This window comes from Macrobrachium nipponense, chromosome 34 (genome assembly GCF_015104395.2).
Source record: "Macrobrachium nipponense isolate FS-2020 chromosome 34, ASM1510439v2, whole genome shotgun sequence".
Taxonomy (NCBI): Eukaryota; Metazoa; Arthropoda; class Malacostraca; order Decapoda; family Palaemonidae; genus Macrobrachium; species Macrobrachium nipponense.
In genome coordinates, this window is record NC_061095.1 from 16,661,683 (window position 1) to 16,684,182 (window position 22,500).

At 36.7% G+C, this 22,500-nt stretch overlaps 1 protein-coding gene across 1 annotated transcript in view; it reads left to right on the top strand.

The window, feature by feature from the left end:
• Window positions 1-22,500, top strand: part of LOC135207939 (uncharacterized) — a 370,968-nt gene that overhangs the window by 90,143 nt on the left and 258,325 nt on the right. The window lies entirely within an intron of this gene.

The window sequence follows — 22,500 nt, forward strand, 5'->3', positions numbered from 1 at the left end:
AAAAATTCTCCTCTTTCTGTCTTGTGGGTCGGTCTCTCTCTCTCTCTCTCTCTCTCTCTCTCTCTCTCTCTCTCTCTCTCTCTCTCCCCGTCCTCAGTCTTAAAGTCTCGTCCCTTCTTCTCCCTCAGAGCCTTAAAGGCTTTTTGATAAGATAAAAAGAAAGACGCCGCTCCACCGAGACTTTAAAGGAAAAAAAATAACATGAAAAACTTTTAAAAGGAAATAGAATCTCTGGGTTAAGGCTGGTCCGTTTTTTATTCGATGTTTTTTTTTCTTTTTCAAATCCCGTTTTCTGTGGGAAGTCAGAATTTCTATGAGACTAGAAGTGGTGTTTTTACTTGCAATGTTACGTTCCGCGTGAGTTTTGCTGTCCTGTAAATATTGTTCTCTCTCTCTCTCTCTCTCTCTCTCTCTCTCTCTCTCTCTCTCTCTCTCTCTCGAGATTGGACAGGTCTTTAATAATAATTTGTCTTTGACAGAGCAGCCCTGAGAGGACGAATTTCAATAGCAAAACTTTATAGTTTATCAGAAATTCAGTCAATTCAAGTCATTGAAAATCTACGCTTATAGAAATGGAGTATGATAATCAGAGATTAATTCAGTTCAAGGCAAGCCAATTAATCAGCCAACTTGCCAGTTAAGGAACCTGCCAGTTAAGCCAGTCAATCAGTGACTGGTCTTTGTTACTAGAGGATTATTATTTTAAAGAAGATATCAGTAGTCCGTGTCGAGCGTTACAGAGAAAGGCGGAGTGATGCATTACAGCGGATTGGTCTGTGTCCTTGGGATTATGGATCCCCTAAGAAGCTGAGAGAGAGAGAGAGAGAGAGAGAGAGAGAGAGAGAGAGAGAGAGAGAGAGAGAGAGAGAATATTCTGGATAATTGATAGTCCATGAACTTCAATAAAATTGCATGTTGGTGTATGTGTTTTGTGTGTGTGTGTGAGAGAGAGAGAGAGAGAGAGAGAGAGAGAGAGAGAGTGAGAGAGAGAGAATATTCTGGAATTAAATAGAATGTCTGGGATATGTGTCTGTGTGTGTGAGAGAGAGACAGACAGACAGAGACAGAGAGAGGGATTAGTGTAAGATCCCGAACTGAACAATCTGTGGGTTTGTGTGTGCTAGGAATTAATGTTGTAAAATAAAGCAAATAAAATCGTTTACGAGAGAGAGAGAGAGAGAGACTTTTGCCATCCGTTTTCTAAGATTTCCCTTGAGCAACGAGAAACGCGTGAGAGAGAAAATAACAATTTGAGGATAGAGAATGGAAAGGGATATAAGAAATCCCAGAGAAATTACCCAAAAGACGTAATATGAGGAGACAGAAGAAGAAGAAGCTCAGTTGATTAGCACAGAATTATGTAAATGAGACAGAGACGGGAAAGGGAAGAGATATAGACCGAATAGAGAGAGGGAAAGATTATTTGTATAACTATATAAGAATCAGGAAGAATACACCTGATAGGTACTGGGGTTTTACCTCTCCACATTTTACTAATATATTCATTTTGATTTTACTCATTGGTATATACTCCTTCGCATTTTACTAATACATTTTACCTTAATATTTCTTATGGGGTTTTATCTCTACATTCTACTATTATATTTATCTTAATATCCCTTGTGTTTTTTCCGTGTGCATTTTGCTTATCTGAATATCACTAATGGGTCCATACCTCTCTGCACTTTACTGATACATTATATCTTAATATCCCCTTACCCTCTCCAATCATAAGGACACAAAAAATCACTCGCTTCCATTATCAACGTTCTTGACCAAAGCTATCGCGACGCCAGGACAGGTATATGTAATGAAAATCACTCGGTAATCATTATCAACGTTCTTGACCTAAGCTATGGCGACGCCAGGACAGGTATAGTATACATAGTATTATTATATATGATAAAATTCACTCGGTAACCCTCTCCACAATAATCGTCCCTGAACTTGGTCGAGTCTCAAATGCCATAACGACGACAAGCAAACTTATTGCGCAGTTTAGCATTGAGAACACCCTTTTGCGTGAGCCGCCACCCAAACAAGGACACACACACACACCTGAACCAGCGAGCCACGCATGGCGAGCTGAACCATCCCCGACGGAGGCCCGTGACGCTAGGCTAGGTCATGTGGCCTTCGGGAAGATGTTTGGAGAGAGAGAGAGAGAGAGAGAGAGAGAGAGGGGGAGGGGGATTGATTGATTGGTTGATCATAACCCTCAAAGTGGCGTCACAACACCTACGTTATTGACGCCGTTATCAATTAAAACAGGAAACTACAAAATTATATATAAATAAATGTGAAATTAGTTTCATAGGAACGAATATCTAAAAGCATATATATATATATATATATATATATATATATATATATATATATATATATATATATATATATATATATATCACATCTATTCACATATGCATGTTTTTCGAAAGGCCACAGCTAAACCAGTGGACTTAGCAACAGTTGATTTTTTTATATATATTTTGCCTTTAAAATTATTTTCGACTTAGTTAACTTAAGAGCATCTTTTTACTGTAGCAAACCCACCATCTGGCATGACAGGTTACAGCGAATCGTGCAATATTTTTCCCAGTGGAATACCTTATCTGGGCATCTTATCTCTGGAATGCGAGATAAAACCTTGGCATCCCGGCATATGCATGGGTATATTCATTTTTGCCGCCGTATGTATAATCTACATCTCCGTGGTACGAATATGCCGTGTTGTGGTTTGCACGTTTTTTGTATGTGTATGTATACATGAATAAATTATTAATTAATTATATATTATATAGTATATAATATATATATAGTATATATCTATATATAACGTTATTTATACAAAACGTAAATGGTTTATATATATAATTATATTATTCTATATTATTATATATATATAATATTATATAATATATATTTAATTATATATATACAGGATGTAAATATTTATATATATATATATATATTATTATATATATATATCATATATAATATATATATATATATATATATATATATATATATATATTTCTCTCATAAACGTTACCATTTCCATCCTGTTCCACAAACTGAAGTCTAGGCTCTCTCTCTCTCTCTCTCTCTCTCTCTCTCTCTCTCTCTCTCTCTCTCTCTCTCTCAGCGCCACAGATCGTCGTTCTAATTCTCCCGTCGTAAATTCGGCTTCAGCGACATCTCAGTCGTCATTCCGCTGACCTTGAAAATAATGACGATGCAGTTTCAGTTATTTTTTTTTCTTGAGGTTTTCTTTTTATTCATTTTTTTTTTTTTCGTGGAGCGTAAAGTCATTCCAGAAGAATAATAACAGATAAAAAATGCGCCTAAGTTTCTTCGGAGCAATCGAGTTTTCTGCACAGTGTATATAATGCAGCCACGGCCTGTGTTCTTGGCTAGCTATAGCGGTGCCAGACGCACGATCTTGGCTAAATTTTACCTTAAATAAAATAAACACTATAGAAGATAGAGGGCTGCATTTTGGTATGTTTGGTGATTGGAGGGTGGATGCTCAACGTAGCAAATTTCAACATTCTAGCCTCAGTAGTTTTTAAGATACGAGAGAGAGAGAGAGAGAGAATAGCGACAAAATTGATCTCATGGTCTTTGACTCATGGACCAGTGACTCGGCAGAACACTTGGCGTTTATATTTATATATTTCGGTTTTATCTCGTTAAGATCCTCGTCGTTACTGCTGTTCTTAGAAGTCGTATTTCTTCACGTTTGGGTTTCAATCTTACCTCAGCGTCGAATTGTCGGTCATTGACAGATATGCCATTTCCAAAATTGGTGTTGCACCAGTTGGCCTTTGGCAGATTGCACAACTGACTATACGTACTTATTGAAAAACCAATTGACCTTGCTATGTTCGTGAATGTAAATGTTCATGTTATTTTCAGAATTTGAAACTCGAATTCTTACGTAAAAATGTTCACTATATATATTATATATATATATATATATATATATATATATATATATATATATTATATACTATATATATACAAAACTTGTATCATCGTCGAAGATAGATTGTTTTGTTCACGACTTTGCACATTTTTTGCTCTCTGAAAATGAGTATGAGATTTGATGTAGTATGAACAGTAAATTTCCCAGACGTGAGATTGAACAGAGTTTTAACAAGGAAAGTCGCATTTAATCACGAAATTAGTACCTTCTACTTTGTCAATTATGTAATGATAGAGACTGGTGCACAAGTAATTAACACATTACTGTAACGTCTGAACTGAACAGGAACACTTATGCACAGAAACTATACTATCTCATGAAATATGTAACTCGCATAGAAGCGGCGAGTAATTGACGCATTACAGTAACGTCTGAAATTAACGGGTACACTAGTTCACTGAAACTGTATCTAACGAAAAATGTAAATATGTAATTCACACAGAGAGACGGGGCAAACCCACAGAAACGCTAAATTCAGAGGAAACTCTACAAACCCACAGCTGACCTTAGAATTGCATCGAGGTCAAAAATCTCTTCGTGGTCTTCCCACGCAATGATATTGATTTCATTATAACTGCTGTGTGTCGCAGTAAATGTCCATCCTGTTGGTCGTACCAGAAATAAAGATGGTAATTCACATCGTCCATTTTCTCTCTCGTCTAGTGCTTGCGTAATTTTGATTGAGCAATTGCATTTCCTCTTTAAATGGACGATACAGAATTGAATCGCTGATGTCGTTTGCGTGAAATGTTCAGCTGTTGTGAATTTTGGTCCAATTTTCTTTGAATGCGTATATATGTCGAACGTTTAATTTGAATTGTGGATCTCGTGTTTTCCCAAAATTTGAGCCACTTATTTGGTGAACGCGGTTGAAGCTGTTTTCACATATGCGAATGATTCCTTTCCCTCTCTCTTTCCGCTGTCTCTTCTGACCTAATGTTTCTCTCTATCATTATGCAACGTTTTTTCTTGAAATTTGTTTTGTATTTCCATCATTTATACTTCACAGATGCACGTTTTCAATGAACGTTTTAATACCAGGTCTCACGATTTGGGGCCTTATTCTCCTTTACTGCTGTGGCCTCTCTCTCTCTCTCTCTCTCTCTCTCTCTCTCTCTCTCTCATCTCTCTCTCTCAAATATAAATGGAACCCTTTTAAATTGTGGTTCTCAACAATTTTAGTCTTGTTCTTCTTTGCTCTCTCTCTCTCTCTCTCTCTCTCTCTCTCGCTCCGTCCTTCTCTCTCCCCTATCTCTCTCTTCTCCTCTCTCTCTCCTATAAATGACAAACCTTTTTAAAATTGGTGGTTTCTCACAATTTTAGTCTTGTTTTCTTTTCTTTGCCTCTCTCTCTTCGTCTCTCTCTCTCTCTCTCCTCCGATCTCCTCTCTCTCCGGTCCTCCTTAACTGAACCTTTAAATTCTGGCTCCTCCACCCATTTAAAGCCTTGAAACCTTTTAAAATTGCTGGCTTCCTCACAATTACTCTTCGCTTCCTTCTCTCTTCTCTCGTTCCGCCTCCTCTCGGTCGTTCTCTCTCTCTCTCTCTCTCTCATCTCCTATAAATGAACCTTTTTCAAAATTCGGGTCTTCCTCAACAATTTAGTCCTTGTTCTTTCCTTCTTTGCTCTCTCTCTCCTCTCTCTCCCTCATCTCTCCTCCTCTCTCTCTCGTCTTTCTCTCCGCATCTCTCTTCCTCCTATAAATTGAATGACCTTTTAAAATTTGTGGTTTCTCCACAATTTAGTCTTGTTCTTCTTTGCTCCTCTCTCTCTCTCTCTTCTCTCTCCTCTCTCTCTCCGTCTCTCTCTCTCTCTCTCTCTCTCTCTCTCTCCTATAAATGAACCTTTTAAAATTGTGGTTCTCACAATTTAGTCTTGTTCTTCTTTGCTCTCTCTCTCTCTCTCTCTCTCTCTCTCTCTCTCTCTCTCTCTCCCTCTCTCTCTCTCTCTCTCTCTCCTATCAATGAACCTTTTAAAATTGTGGTTTATCACAATTTATCTTGTTCTTCTCTCTCTCTCTCTCTCTCTCTCTCTCTTCCTATAAATGAACCTTTTAAAATTCTGCTCGCCACCTTTAGCCTTGTTCTTCTTTGCTGCTCTCTCTCTCTCTCTCTTCTCTCCTTCTCTCTCTCTCTCATCTCGCTCTCCTCTCTCTTCTCAGTGAATGAATGGGGTTAAAGTTCGTTCGCCCATTTCAGCGTTGTCAAAAAAAAAAAAAAAAAAAAAATTGCCGTCGCCCCCGGATGCAACAGACGGAAATTATATACGGGAAGCCTCCAATGAAATCTCATGTCGTTCTTTGCGTTAGGAAGAATGGCCCGGCCTTGCTTTGTATGTATAGTATGTATATATGCCCTGACAAAAGGGGAACAAAAAATTTGCGATACAAAAGGAAGAATGTCACGTGAGTGAAAGAAGGGATGAAATGTCATGGGAACGCAAAGGAATCATGAATGCAGTTTTATGTTTGATTTGGGGGGGCGGGGGGATTTGGTGGGCGGGGTAGGGGGTGTCTTAAGTTACTCCTCTCTCTCTCTCTCTCTCTCTCTCTCTCTCTCTCTCTCTCTCGCTCCACACATACATACATATGTATATAATAAAAATTACTTTTGTTGCTTTCTCTCTCTAACTCTCTCTACATACATTTATATGTATGTATTTATAATAAAATATATATCTCTCTCTCTCTCTCTCTCTCTCTCTCTCTCTCTCTCTCTCTCTCTCATATGCCTGCCCCTTATCTTTCTGTTGCCATACATTTATCCTTCGTGTTTTTTTTATTTGGTTATTTTTACGTTTTATTGAATTTGCATTTGATCGTTGTTGTCATTGTTTTTTCCTCAAAATAAGAGAACAGTCGTATTGAATAGTAGCAAAATTTATTAATCTTTACAGTACAGCAAGTTCTCACAGAAACAGAACGTCCGTATGGCACGACAGCACTGAATTATGCTCTCTCTCACATCTTTGTTTGTTCTGTTACGCTTTGGGTATTAGTTGTTTCGTCATAAGTATAGAGCGGAATGATTTACGACCTATTATGTCACGATAGCCAAAGTGGCTAAAATGATAAGGAGGTGATAAGGTCAAGTTCCGGATTTAGTGATGAATAGGCTCTCTCTCTCTCTCTCTCTCTCTCTCTCTCTCCTCTCTCTCTCTCTCTCTCTCCTCTCTCACGGATATGCGCATTTTTTGTGGTGTCAAGCAAAGGTATTTCACAAGATAATTATGTTCATTTACTACCCTAAGGCAACTCCCCTTGTATTTGTCTAATCTGTATTTTTATGCTTATTTATTAATTTGCTTTATTTATAACATTTTTTCTTTATTAATAACCGATTTCCTCTTTTTGTATTACCTGTCATCTCTTGTAACTCCTTTCAAATGGGCACCATCTTCTTTGGAAGTTTGTGGTGGGCTTGTTCCATATGAATAAGGGTTTATCTTCCGAATAATAATAATAATAATAATAATAATAATAATAATAATAATAATAATAATAATAATAATAATCACTCAATCAATCAATCAATAGACCATATCAGTTTGATTTCGTATATTCAGATGCATTTTATCTTTTGACTGAAAACATTCTGCTACACTTTTTCCCTATTATTGATACATTTGATGCAACAGGTGTTTCTTGCAGTATTTCCCCAGATTTGAAATTCAAATTAAGTGGCAGAGAGAGAGAGAGAGAGAGACAGAGAGAGAGAGAGAGAGAGAGAGAGAGCACCGGCCGGAAAGATAACGATAGAAAAACATGTTGGTATTTCATCAGACTTTTTTTCCTTTTTTTTCTTTTGGCTAAAATATGTATGAATCATTGTACAGGTGGTTGGGTGTGGTCTGATACGGATGAAATGGCGAGAGAGAGAGAGAGAGAGAGAGAGAGAGAGGGTGGGTGAGGGATGGGTGAATTTGGGCGTGTGGTGGGCGGCTTGTTGGGTGGGGAAGTGGGTGGTCAGCAGGTGGCCATATTTTTCGCGAAGTTTTTTCGTCCGTACTTTCTTTTTTTTTGCTCAAAGTCGTTTATTTTCAATATGTTTAAAAGATTTCTTTAACTGAGATATCTGTGTTTACCTACATTTCAGTTTTTGGGGAAAAATGATTTTTGCTGTAATAAATCAGATAAAATAATTCCCTTACAGATTTTCTGTAAGCATTATATGGCTTCAGTTTCAGATTTCATTCCACATTCGTGTGGTTAGAGAAATTTAAACTCTAAATTAAGGTTTTTTTTTATTTTTTTATTTATTTTTTTTTTGTACGACGTTCAAACAACCAGATGTTCAACTGGACCCGTGTCTCATAAAGAATACGTAAGTATTAATGATTCTTTGATCTCCATTGGAAACAAATGGCGTACTTTATCCACAGGAAATATTTTGGGGTTGGAACCAACCGAAAATAACGAATTATTAGACGTAATGGACCAGTTATCTCAAACGGTCACATTTTGTCTGAGTGGAGCGACTGCTTATTTTTTTATGTATGAATTTTCATTTATTTATATACACACACACACACACACACACACACACACACACACATATATATATATATATATATGTATATGTATATGTATATTTTTTCATGTTATAGCTATAACGTATATATTTATGTATGTATTTAGTGAAACCTGGTTCTTAATAATCCAGAATTGACCAAATATTTTCTACCTTGATCTGCAGGTATTTAGGGCCTACCCCATAACACCTGCAGAAATGTCATGCACACCTGTACCGAAAACTGACATCTGAGTACGATTTTGGCAGTTTTTGACCACGTCACACCTATATTTCGTTCAGAGAAAGTGTCTTGTGCAAGAATGTGATTTTGTCCATCGCATTTTACTCTCACTAATTTATACTTAGTCATCTAATACTACTTATTTTTATATTTCCATAACCAGTAATTCAGACTGGAGCCATAGTAGTAGTGATTGTACGAAAAGATAAGTAAAGCAGTTTAGAGCTCTAATGAATGTACTGATTAACTATATTTTTAATAATAACAATAAATAATAATAATAATAATAATAATAATAATAAGAATAATAATAATCTAATTGATTATTTTTCATTGAAGTGTAGTGTGCTATTTAAGCCTTTTAATGCTTGTTGGAGTTAATTAGAGGTAACCACCTGACCTGCAAGTGACACGTATACTTAGCCACATGTGGCACAAACGAAGACTCGAAAATGTGTCAGTATTCACATACCGGAAAGCGGGTGTCATTTTTTTTCTCAATTTATTTACTTTTGCTTTTTCACGTGTTATGTAGCCTATTTTAGTAGGCTTTTATGTCTTTGTAATTTTGACGTCGGGTTTATTGTTGTTTTGGTTTCTTCTTTTCAATCATTTCTTCTCGTGCTCCTCAAGATCTTTCCTGTTCTCTTATGTTACTATAATTTTTAAGGTTTTGTGAATATATTATACCATGAGACATTGAATGATTATGTAGAATTTTGTAGATTTTTGCCATTTTCTTATTAACAAGCATTATTTTTTTCGATGTGTAAAAGTGCATATAATGTTATCAAGTAATTTTTAAAATATTTGTTATATTTCTTTTCCAAGTTACTTTATAATATTTTCCAGATGATTTTTTTGTTCAGGTCACTGTTCTGTAATAAACCTCGCTTGTGATTAGGTTGAGCTCTTTATAAGTTACTTCTTGAGCTGTCTTTTAAACTTTTAAATCGGAAGGTTTTCAATGCAGTTTCAAAATTGAAAGACAGAAATTTATATTAAAAGTTTATTTAAGTTACTTCTTAAGCTGTCGTTTAAATTTTCAAATGGGAAGGTTTTCAATGCAGTTTCAAAATGGAAAGACAGAAATTTATATTAAAAGTTTATATAAGTTACTTCTTAAGCTGTCTTTTAAATTTTCAAATGGAATGTTTTCAATGCAGAGTTTCAAATGAAAGACAGATTTAAATTTATTAAAAATTGTAGTAACGCCAAAAATGACGAACGATGCAAATACGAAACTACTCCTACTGACAGTTTTGCTAAGGAAACCCTTAGAAGTCCAAACCGGAATGATTAATGCTTGCAAGCTGATAATACTTCTCCAAAAAGCAACTCACATCCATCTTCCGACCTGAATTACCCTGCTAAGTTCACAGCTGATGATATTGAACACCTGTGCTAGCTATTTCTCTTTCTCTCTCTCAACTCCTGTATCACGTCATGATGATCCACTAACCCCAATCGTTCTTCTGAGGCGTTCAGGATGAATAAGTGATAACGAGAGTATCTCTCTCTCTCTCTCTCTCTCTCTCTCTCTCTCTCTCTCTCTCTCTCTCTCTCTCTCTCTCTCTCCTGTCTTCGTATTTTGGATGTTGCGGTTCTTCGTTACATCCTCTATTGCATCATTTCATATTTATCCACTGTTCAAGCATTTTTTATATTTTCTATTTGTGCTTGGTTATTTTATCTTATTTTTGCGGCTATTTTGTTTTCTATATCTGGGCTATGAGGTTTCACAATGAATAATGAGTGCAACAGTATTACTAGAACTCAATGCAGTTTTCCCTCCTGAGGCATAGACATAATTGCTAATTAGCTATACCAATTACTGAATACCATATTTGAATAAAATAAATATTAAAAAAAAAAATTAAAAATAATTTCCTTCAATTACATCATATAACATAAGATCAGTTTCACAGTCACCTAAATTGTCAGTTGGTAACTGCATGGCGATTCGTTAAGACGAAACTGTAATTAATCATAGATTTATTTTCTTTCTTATTGTTATTTGTCTCTCAGCCTCCACCTACTTACAGAATAGGAAGAACGTGAGTAGAGGAGGAGGAGGAGGGAGGGTGAGTGTATGATAGTAGAAGGTCACTTTGGTACGGCGCGAATTACAGCTGATTTGCTCATGACGTGACTTTATTTTTTTTTGGGGGGTGGGGTGGGGGGAGGTGGCTGGGCTCCCATCTTATATATGTATATATAATACGTATATTTACTCATCTAAAATTGTGTCTCCTATCTCGTAACAATGTAACCCAAAGATATAACGTAATATATATATATATATATATATATATATATATATATATATATATATATATATATATTATATATATCTATATATATATATGTTTATATTTATATATATATAATATATACATATATATATATATATATATATATATATATACATATATATATATATATATATATATATAGAGAGAGAGAGGAGAGAGAGAGAGAGAGAGAGAGAGAGAGAGAGAGAGTTGCTTTGCAATTTATATTCCGTTATTTGTAGGATCCTGTCTGGGTGTGACATTGCTGCATTGTTGATTCACGTTTGCACATATCTGGTAAAACTCTCTCTCTCTCTCTCTCTCTCTCTCTCTCTCTCTCTCTCTCTCTCTCTCTCTCTCTCTAGACATCTACTCTTAAGATAAACAAACGCGATACTTTGATACAGGGTTTTAGATGAGCCTCTTTGTCAAATGGCTGAAAAATGCATTTTGTAAATGAGGCTCGGAGCGAACTCAGCCAGCCAGCCGGCGGCTGTCTGTTTTTTCGTTTCCCTCCCCCTCTTCTATAATTAGTGCCACTCGTGTGCCGCCCATTCCGGGAACGGCCCTTGAGCGGTTGTTGAACCGTACCCCATTGATTTGCATTTTTTCCCTGGCACCGTTTTTTTTTTTTTTTTTTTTTTCCCAGCGGGCTGTTACTGAGCAACTCTCTCTCTCTCTTTAGGAAGGTTTTTAATCTGCGAAGAGATGCAGTTCCTTCTCTCGTGTTAGCAGTTTACTTGTCTCATTAGAGAGTTTTATATTCTCTCTCTCTCTCTCTCTCTCTCTCTTATATATAAAAAAGAGAGTAATAGTAGTGCAGAAGATAAGAGGCAATTTGAAAAGCTATTAGATATGCTACTAGAATACAACATTCAACAAATAAATCACCTGCCAACAAGAAAGGAAAAATACTTTTAGACCTAGTATTTGTGAACGAGATGAATTATGTTAAAGAAATAATAGTTTATAATGCGAGTATTTCAGACCATAATGTCATAGAATTAACAGTTCATTCCAAAGCAAGTGAAAAATAGAGACAAGCAAGAAATGAAAAAGTGGGAAGGATATGGAAAATACAACTTCTACAGTAAAAATATAAAATGGTCAGAAATTAATGAAGAATTAAACAAAGATTGGGATAACATTTTCGTAGTGATGACATAAGGGGTAAATACGGAGATATTATATAAAATATTGGAGATAATAGTGGAAAAATATATACCGAAGAAGAAAAGTAAACATCATTCATGCATAACCAAGAGACAGAAGGATCTTGTTCCAGAAAATCAGAAAGTGGAAAAAAGGTCTTGCAAAAGAAAAAAATGCATGGAAAGTTATAGAACTAAAAGTAAGATAGAAAAAATGCAGAACAAAAGATTATACAATCAAAAGAAAATGAAAAACGGGACTTGGAAGAAAAAACCCTATTAAATATCAAGCAAAACCCCAAACTATTATACTCATAATGCGAAGAAGATGAATAAAAGAAGAAATAGAAATAGGACCCTCTAAGAATTGAAGGGAGATTAACGAATGAAAAAAGGAAATTTGCAACATACTGGCAGAACGATATAAGAGAGAATTCACCCCATAGGAATAGATAATGAAGATAATGATATAGAAGTAAGGGATGAAAATAGTGAATATTTAGCTGACATAGATATTAATGAAGCTGATATTGTGCAGGCTATTAATGAAATTAAAATGGAGCTGCTGCAGGGCCTGATGGAATTCCTGCTATTTTGTTAAAGAAAGTAGTTCATTCTATCGCAAAGCCACTTGCAATATTATTAAGACAAAGTGTAGATACAGGCAAGATATATGATGAGCACAAATTAGCATATATTACCCCTACTTTCAAAAGTGGATCAAGAACTAGAGGCAATAATTAATAGGCCTGTGAGTCTAACATCACATATTATGAAAGTGTATGAAAGGGTAATGAAGAAAATATATGAAACATTTAATAAAAAATAATTTGTTTAATAAAGGACAACATGGTTTCGTACCCGAAAAAGTACACAACCCAACTGTTTAGTCCACCGTGAAAACATATTCAAAAATATGAAAAGCGGAAATGAAACAGATGTGGTTTATTTAGACTTTGCAAAAGGTTTTGATAAAGTAGACCATAATATATTAGCGAAGAAAATTAGAAAACACAATATCGTGGATAAAGTAGGAAGATGGTTAAAAGAATTTTTACACAACAGAAAACAGATAGTTATTGCAAACGACGAGAAATCGGATGAAGGCCAAGGTAATATCCGGTGTGCCGCAAGGTACGGTGTTAGCTGCAATACTGTTTGTTATTATGATTGAAGACATAGACAATAATGTTAAGGATTCGGTAGTGAGTAGTTTCGCAGATGACACAAGAATAAGTAGAGAAATTACTTGTGATGAAGATAGGAACGCTCTACAAAGAGACCTTAACAAAGTATATGATTGGGCAGAGGTAAATAGGATGGTATTTACTCTGATAAATTTGAATCAATAAATTATGGAGACAGAGAAAGAAAGCTATATGCATATAGGGACCTAATAATGAGACATCACAAATATGGAAGCAGTTAAAGACCTTGGTGTGATGATGAGGAACATGTTATGCATGATCAAATAGCAACTCTGTTGGCAAAATGTAAAGCAAAAATGGGAATGTTGTTACGCAGGCACTTCAAAAACAAGAAAAGCTGAACACATGATTATGCTTTATAAAACATATGTTCGTAGTCCACTTGAATATTGCAATATGATATGGTACCCACACTATCAAAAGGATATTGCACAAATAGAGAGTGTACAAAGTCCTTTACAGCTAGAATAGAAGAAGTTAAGGACCTAGACTACTGGGAAAGACTACAATTCTTAAATTATATAGTCTAGAAGGAGAAGAGAACGCTACATGATAATTCAGGCATGGAAACAGATAGAACGGAATAGCAGAAAATATCATGGAACTAAAATATCAGAAAGAGCAAGCAGAGGTAGATTAATAGTGCCAAACTATACCAGGAAAAATAAGGAAAGCACACAGGACATTAATCCACTACGCACCAGCATCGATAATGCAGCGTCTATTCAATGCGTTGCCAGCTCTCTGAGGAATATATCAGGAGTGAGCGTAGATGTGTTTAAGAATAAGCTCGACAAATATCTAAACTGCATCCCAGACCATCCAAGATTGGAAGATGCAAAATATACCGGAAGATGTACTAGCAACTCTCTGGTAGACTTAGAGGTGCCTCACACTGAGGGAACCTGGGGCAACCCGAACAAGATGTAAGGTCTGTAAGGTAAGGTCTCTCTCTCTCTCTCTTTAGGAAGGTTTTTAATCTGTGAAGAGATGCAATTCCTTCCGTCGTGTTAGCGATTTACTTGTCTCATTAAAGAGTTTTATATTCTCTCTCTCTCTCTCTCTCTCTCTCTCTCTCTCTCTACTAGCGATTTACTTGTCTCATTAAAGTTTTATATTCTCTCTCTCTCTCTCTCTCTCTCTCTCTCTCTCTCTCTCTCTCTCTACTAAAGATATTGAATGCTATAGGATAGTAAATAGAGGGTCAGTCCCATTTGGTTTGCTGAGGCTGTGCTCAACCCTAATTCTGGGTCACAGATGTGACTGTAGATCATAGTGGAATGTATACAATAATATGATGTAGATTTTAAATTGAAATTTGAGTGTGGTGATGGATTTGATATATGTAATTATAATAATAATAATAATAGATTCAACTTGTTCTTCATTTTGTTTTGCAACTTAAAAGCCTGAAGGTCAATAAAAATTTGGCATCGAATTTGAAGGTCGCAAAAATAAACTTTTACATATACCTTTATTACTCTGTTTTTATCCGTTTCTCTACCCTTATCCTCTATCCCTCTCCCTTTGCCTTCCTTTCGTTTTCATCGCCTCCTTCTATACCTCCCTGCTCACCCCCGTCCACGCCCCCTTTTCCCTTTTACAATATACCTTAATTCCTTTATCTGTTTTTTATCCGTTTCTCTTCCCTTATCCTCTCTCTCCCTTTTCCTTTGCCTTCCTTTCGTTTTCCTCGCCTCCTACTATACTCCCACCTCACCCACCCCTTCCCACCCCCCCTCCCTCCCCCCCCCCTTTTCCCCTATCCGTTTATTTAACAGTTTCCAACAGTGTTCATTTGAAGTGATTAGACTCGAACAAAGCCCGGCGACGAGTTGTTTGTAGTCGCGAGGGAAATGCGCCCCCCCCCCCCCTCCCCCCCCCCCCCCCGAACTATTAGGAGGGAGGGGCGCGGCGGTTTTTTGGGGGGCAGGACGTCCTGGGGGAGGGGTTGGGATGTGTCGATGAAGGGTGAGAGAGGGGTCACGTTGTGGGGGGTTTAGGAGAGGGGTAGAAATACGGAAGAGATATATCGACGTGGATGGTATAGCCCCAGGGAAAACCATTACACTATTATAGTATCTAAAAGCTTTTTTTTTTTTTCTTTTTTTTTCCAAGACTACTTTTGATAAAGGCGCAAATTGGTCATTAAGCTGTGTATTGGTGCATGCATCGTCCGGAATGAGGTTGTTGTTATTAGACTGTTGTTGTTGTTGTTGTTGTTTTAGTTTATTCTTGAGTTAGCATAATACATGAATTCATTTATAAATATCCGTAGCTCCGAGCTTGAGTGCGGGTATACAGTTAGCATAATACGTGAATTCATTTATAAATATCCGTAGCTCCGAGCATCCTTTTTTTTTTCGCAGACTGGAATCGAACTCGATCGCTGGTCCAGGTTTCATTACAGACTGGTAATTAAGTCATGAATTTACATCAGATTCGGGCACAAAGTGTCTGGGTTGCCGGTTGCAACGGTGAATGCGTGATCGAGGTGCAGATTGCCAATTAGATTACTGTATATTTATGTTATAGTAAGTGAAGCGAATCAATCGTTCGTGCATTTTGTCCACGCTGATCAGCCAATACATTGCAATACATTGAATTTGTATATGGTGCGGGCATGCACTGAGCAAAATAATGTTTGAATTTTCATGGAATGTTTTTTTTCCTACGCGCGGAATATCGACGTGGAGATACAGCAGTCGTCATTATTTTTGTTTATGTATTACAGAGATTTCAGACGTGCTGTTATTTTATTGGTTTCAGGAAATGTTAATGACGTATAATACTCGGCCTTCTCTGTTGAAGTTATGGCTGTAGTTCAACAACAACTATATATTATATATATATATATATATATATATATATATATATATATATATATATATATGTATATATATATACATATATATACATATACACTACCAGTATTAATACTACTACTACTTCTACTACAGCTGCTACTGTTATTACTGTAGCTTTTGCTACTGTGAGAAGCATATGTTATCACATTTTCGTAGTAACAGCCCAACCCAATACCCCCAAAATATTTCCCTCACAGTAAACTGTATAGTCTTGAAGCTTTATTGGAATTGACCCTGTTACCGTATCCTATCACTGTAATCCTGTTGTTCATCATGCGGAAAATGAATATGTATAGAGAGTCTCTCTCTCTCTCTCTCTCTCTCTCTCTCTCTCTCTCTCTCTCTCTCTCTCTCTCTCGTTTCTTTGTTGTATCGTAGAGAGATGTCGAATTTTATTGTTATCCCTCGTGGACCAACTTTTCTCCCTGAAGGAGGTAATGGCTGCCGTCTGCGGCAGTTTAAGACCCTAGAGTTTTTATCGTGTTGGGTCTCTCTCTCTCTCTCTCTCTCTCTCTCTCTCTCTCTCTCTCTCTCTCTCCTTCTTCATCTTCTTCTTTTCCGTATCCATTTAATCGATGGCATCAACATGTGAATACTTCTATAAATTTTCCCTGTTTTAGAATTATAGGGGTAAATTCGTGTAAATGTATATAATTCAAATGTATATGATGTATATGTATTCAATTGCTTTCTTGCTCACAGGTGTTTAGAAAATACATTAACACTGACATAATTTATTGGGGATAATGATACTCGACATACATAGGTTTCATAATTGTCAGGATGACTCACCTTCCATTTTTATGGCATTTACTTAAACGTCATTACTATTAATACTTTTTCCAAATAAATAGCTTGGTCGAAATTAGCTTAGCTTCAACTTCACAAGATGATCTTGTAAGTGTAATGGGTTATAATGGGATGGAATGGAGCTCAGCTCCCCTTCGGAAAGGGTGAGTTTATGAAATTAGAAGGGAGGGGATAAAGGGAAAGTGAGCTTTGGTAATAGGGTAAAGAACGGGACAGTCTCATTCACTTCTGCTTAGCGGTCAATCACGGCCTTTTGTATCACAAGGTTGTCGTGATTTGGGAGGGACTTTTGTATTTGTAATGAGGACAAATTATCTTGTATTCATTTCTTAAATGAGAGGGTTCTATCTAGGACTGGTGGGTTTGTTTTGTTTATTTTGCTGCGAGAAGCTTTCAGAAATCTGAACCGTGGATTAAGGTCAAATGTGATATATCCAAATGTGTGCTTTAACCAACAGTTGGTGTTTTGGGATGATATTGCTCAATGCTCGGTTTGAGATCTCTTTGAATTCTAACGAAGACGTTACTTTAGTCAACTCTGCAGCTTAGAAGCTGGTTGTATCTGAAAATAACAGGCTTGAGATATATTTAATTATGCGCCAATGCGTCAGAATGATTTGAAATTTAGGAATACTGATCTACGGGATTCAAGATGTGTTGCAGTATGTAATTTCACGTGGCTATTGATGTTGGCTTATGATTTTGGTATCTATGCTGACAGGAATACTGTCACAGCTTGGGCAGATGGCTGCATGTGTGATCCCAACAGGAAATTAAGAATAACTTGATTGTTATTGAAGGCTTCCCTTGCAGAGTATATAGGACCGGAGCCGCCAGTAACGGAGGAACGGTCGTAGTTAATGAGAGCTTCCCACGCAAATCTAGAATTAAGTCGATATTAACAACAGCATTGTGAGGGTGAGCGAAGGTCGACTTTTGCAGGTCTGTATCCAGCCGTTGTTGACGATGCTCGTGTAATTCTGATGCAGTTAGTAAATTAAGTCATTTACGAGTACGAATTGCGAAGGTTATCTTCGTAATTTTAAAAAAAATGGGAAGAGAAACATTGATAATAACAATTTTAGTAATGCGAAATAGGATGAATGAGACAACGGCGTTGGAAGCATTCTCAATACAACTGTTAATCATTCATTTAATTTTGTAGAAGTGTTATAATCTTAACGGTTATATTGAGAATGTTTCCAACGTCCGTCCCAAAAACAAAAAAAAATGAAAACTTGATTAACGAACGCTTCTAAACACTCCTCCAGAGTTAAATGAATGGTTGACGATGGTATAGAAAATATTTCCAAAATCATGATTGACGATGGTGGTGTTGTGAAGTCTCCATATTGAATGCAATTTAGAAATGATAAGTGACCAACGCTTTTAATTTAAAGTCTTCCTAGGAAAGTCCAGATTGAGTGGTGAATGAAGAAGAAGACACGGAAGCTTCTGGTGAACGTCTAAAGTACTATTACGAATAATGTAATTATAAAAAAAGGAAAAATAAAAAAGAAAGCCGCCATTGCCAATACAGAATGTTAAAATTGTTATGATTAATGATGAAGATCTAGAGGAGCAGAGCCCCCCCGTAAAAATTAATGTCGATCATCGGAATGTGCAAGAATTCAACCGACCCTTTCCGAAAATGGTAAATAGAAAAGATGAGTAAACAGCTGCCCCAGGTGTTTATGAAAAGGATGAGCCATGTAAACAGAGAGAGAGAGAGAGAGAGAGAGAGAGAGAGAGAGAGAGAGAGAGAGAGAGAGAGAACCGTGGTAGCCTGGTTAAAAAGGATTATATTATAATACTCTTGAGCTGTATGGATATATTTACGAAATGATAAATTCAGTTTTACGTAGACGTTTCAATATCTAGTTAACTCCAAAAGGAGAATGTAATATAATGAATAAGTTTGTTTTACATTCCTCTTTGGCCTCTGCTGCCCTTTCCAAAAGGTTTCTCGGTTACATTTTCTCAGCGGAGTGCGTGCATGTGTGTGCGTGCGTGCGTGCGTGCCCCCAAGAAGGAAAATGAGGGAGATGACGATGCAAAACTAACTGAAGTATCTTGAAGAAACGGATTCCGCTCGGTTCCACATATATGACATTTGAGTTGCTGTTGTTGTTGTTGACCTTTCAGGCCGTGACGCCATTTCACCCTAAACGTCTAGTTTTTTTTGAGTAACTTATTGTCATAAACATTGTGTGTTTCTTCTTCTTCTTCTTCTTCTTCTTCAGCTTTGTATGTGACTTTCTTAATGTTACATTGCAGACTTTCCTAATCCTTAATCTTCATTATTAAACCATTTTTATCGCAATGCTAAGACAGAGCTCCAGCAATAATTTTTAGTATTTTGGTTAGACGTTATGTATAATATTAGACTATATTAATTGCAGGCTTCTTACTTTGCAAACCGCAAACGTTTTTTCTTTGCAAACCACAAACGGTTTTTCTTTGCAAACCACAAACGTTTTTTCTTTGCACAAGCCTCATAACCCTGCCACCTTTATGCAAGAAAATTTTAATAAACGTGAATTGTAAAGTCTCCTTTAAACATTATTTTCGAAACAGGGACTGCAATATGCCAGAGTTGAAAGAATTTTTGCCATTTTTGAGAAAAATATTGACAACGTTAACATTTAGAAGTTCATTGCCATTTGGAAAATTACCAAAGGAGGACAGTAATAAGCGAAATATATCGATATTTAGAAGTTACCAGGGGAGAGTTGTAAGCACATTTGAACTATAATGGTGGTTATAGTACATATATCAATCAAGATAAGAATTAAGGAAGGCAGTTCGCGTAATTCTTTGCAAATAGCTAAATGCTGGTGGCTGTCTTACTTCGTTATAATTACGCGAAGGAGCTTTGGCCCTTGTTTGTCGAATAACGCGGAAGTTTAGGTGAAGTTTGAGAAAAAGAAGTTTCTTCGGCCACGTAAGCCTGACAGACCTGTTGCTTATGAGGAGGACTGTCCATGGAATGCCTGTTGCTACCTCTGCTTTTGCTGTGGTTTGGATACTTCCGAAGTTTGCTTTTCGCTTCCTGGAGCGCCTTGGAATCTCTCTCTCTCTCTCTCTCTCTCTCTCTCTCTCTCTCTCTCTCTCTCTCAATGTGAGCTTAAATATCTGTAGATTGATAGATAAACGGTTACAGTGAAATAGTTTTTCGTGGTCTCACGCCGCAGGTATTAGTACTGTCAGCTCAGAAGTAACTAACAGCGCCTCAGTGGCGTGGTCGGTTTGGTTTTGGATTACCACCTCGGTGGCCGCGAGTTCGATTCTCGACATTCCATTGAGATGTTAGAATATGTATTTCTGGTGATAGAAGTGCACACTCTCGACGTGGTTCGGAAGTCACGTAAAGCCGTTGGTCCCGTTGCTGAATAACCACTGGTTCCATGCAACGTAAAAACACCATACAAGCAAACAAACAAGTAACTAAACCCGCGATCGATCCCTTAACCTGTCGCTGGGGAAACGGCCCTGTCTCGTTTCTGTTGAAAATTCGGGAAGCCTCTGTTGAATTAAGCGTTTATTTATGTTACTGGTTGCTGGAAAATGAAAGAAATTATTAATGCTGCGTCAAATTATATACGTTCGTATGCACTCACAGACACCTCCCCTCAGCCATCTAGTAATTATGAGAGACTTCAAGGTTGCAGCTTGAGCGAACCGCTAATGAAGGCGCATCGTTCAGAACTAACCAGAAAGAGTAATTATGTCCATCCCATTTGTTGACTGCAATTAACTATGCATTTTAATGAGACCATTCTGCTGCTGGTGCATAGCGTGGATAATCCTTATATCGCCGGTGCATTGTTAGTTAATCGCGGACGCGCGTCCAGTATTTCACGTCCTCCTAATTTGGTGTAATGCAGATTACGTTGTGGGGAGGAGGGGGGCGTGGCGGAGTTGGATGGAGGCACTTTTATTAGGGTTTGTGTCGGTGAAGTTACTTTAAAGATGGTGGTGCCATGAAGACTTGGGTCTTAAAGTTTATCAATTTAGAGGTTTGAGTTTACAGTCTGGGTACCTCAGGGAGTCGGGGGTTTGAGATTAAAGCCTAGAGGTTGGGTTTCTATAGTATGAGTGACGTCGTAGAGGTTGGGTTTGGGTTAACAGTTTGAATGCTGCAGTTTATGTTTAATCCTATTTTAATGTTATTCTGCTTGGTTTGAGTTTAATCTAATGTTTCCATAGCAGTGGTTTAATTTTATTTGAATTACCTGGTGTTTTTATAATTTATGATTTGATTTGATGTCTTATATTCTAATTTAATATAAGTTTGAGAGTAGCCTGTGGAATTGACTGTACGTTATGATGATTGCGTGATAAATATTTGGCTTGTGTTTCAACAGTGGCTGAAGTTTACAGAAAGATAGCAGCAGACACCAAGGAATTTGTGTGAACTAAAATGAACTGAAGAATTCGTTTGAAAATCAAACCGCTGATATTATTCTATGATACAACAGAATTCCAGCAGTGTTAGGAAAAAAAGTAATAAAAAATCCTGTTTAAAGCAATATCCTGGGTCCAGCTCCAACTCAAAATCAATCCTGCATTCTTTTGGACCATAGCCAGGAATATTCACCTACAGGATTTTGTATATCTTGTAGACAGACAGACGAACGCACTTAACGACACGGTTCAATACAGCATATCCTTGGGTGGATATGAATATAACATTTCAAGAGTTCATTGTACAGTCGAACTGATATTATACATTTGACACCTCTCGTGTTATTCATCAAAGCTACGAGTTTGGAAGACGTATGAGCTATTCACTGTATGGACAAATGGAGAAAACACGTCATACTTGAGAAGTTATATATGTATACGAGTTGTTATTAATGGTTTGCTTTGGCCAGGGCTGAGGTACGGAGACTCGATATCAGCTGTTGTTTGATATGAAGCTGTTTTTCAGTGCATTTGGACCTCCATGGTGCATGGCGCCACTTAGCAGTTGCTCTCATGGCAGCAGGATACTCTTATTTTCCTATTTGTTTGTTTGTTTGTTTATTTATTTATTTATTTATTTATTTGAGTGTCGATGGGACGTGCAATTCAAGATTGGAATATCGCTTTGACTTTGAGATGTGTAATAGCGATGATAATGGAAGAGTTACTTTCTATTTGTAAGATGAGAAGTTCTCAGCTGTTGGGAGGGTATTTGAGAAGTAATAATTATTATTGCATGATCGAGATAATTATGTTTTAACCTTGTGAATTAGTAGATAAAGAATGAGCTCATATTAATGGCTAGGGTTTAATATAATATTATAGATATATATATATATATAATATATATATATTTTATATTTATATATATGAATAACTTGATCACGAAGTATATAAAACGTGATGCTATGTATAATTAAAGGTTTTTGCACGAAGGAAAAAAACTTTTAGACTAGTTATACA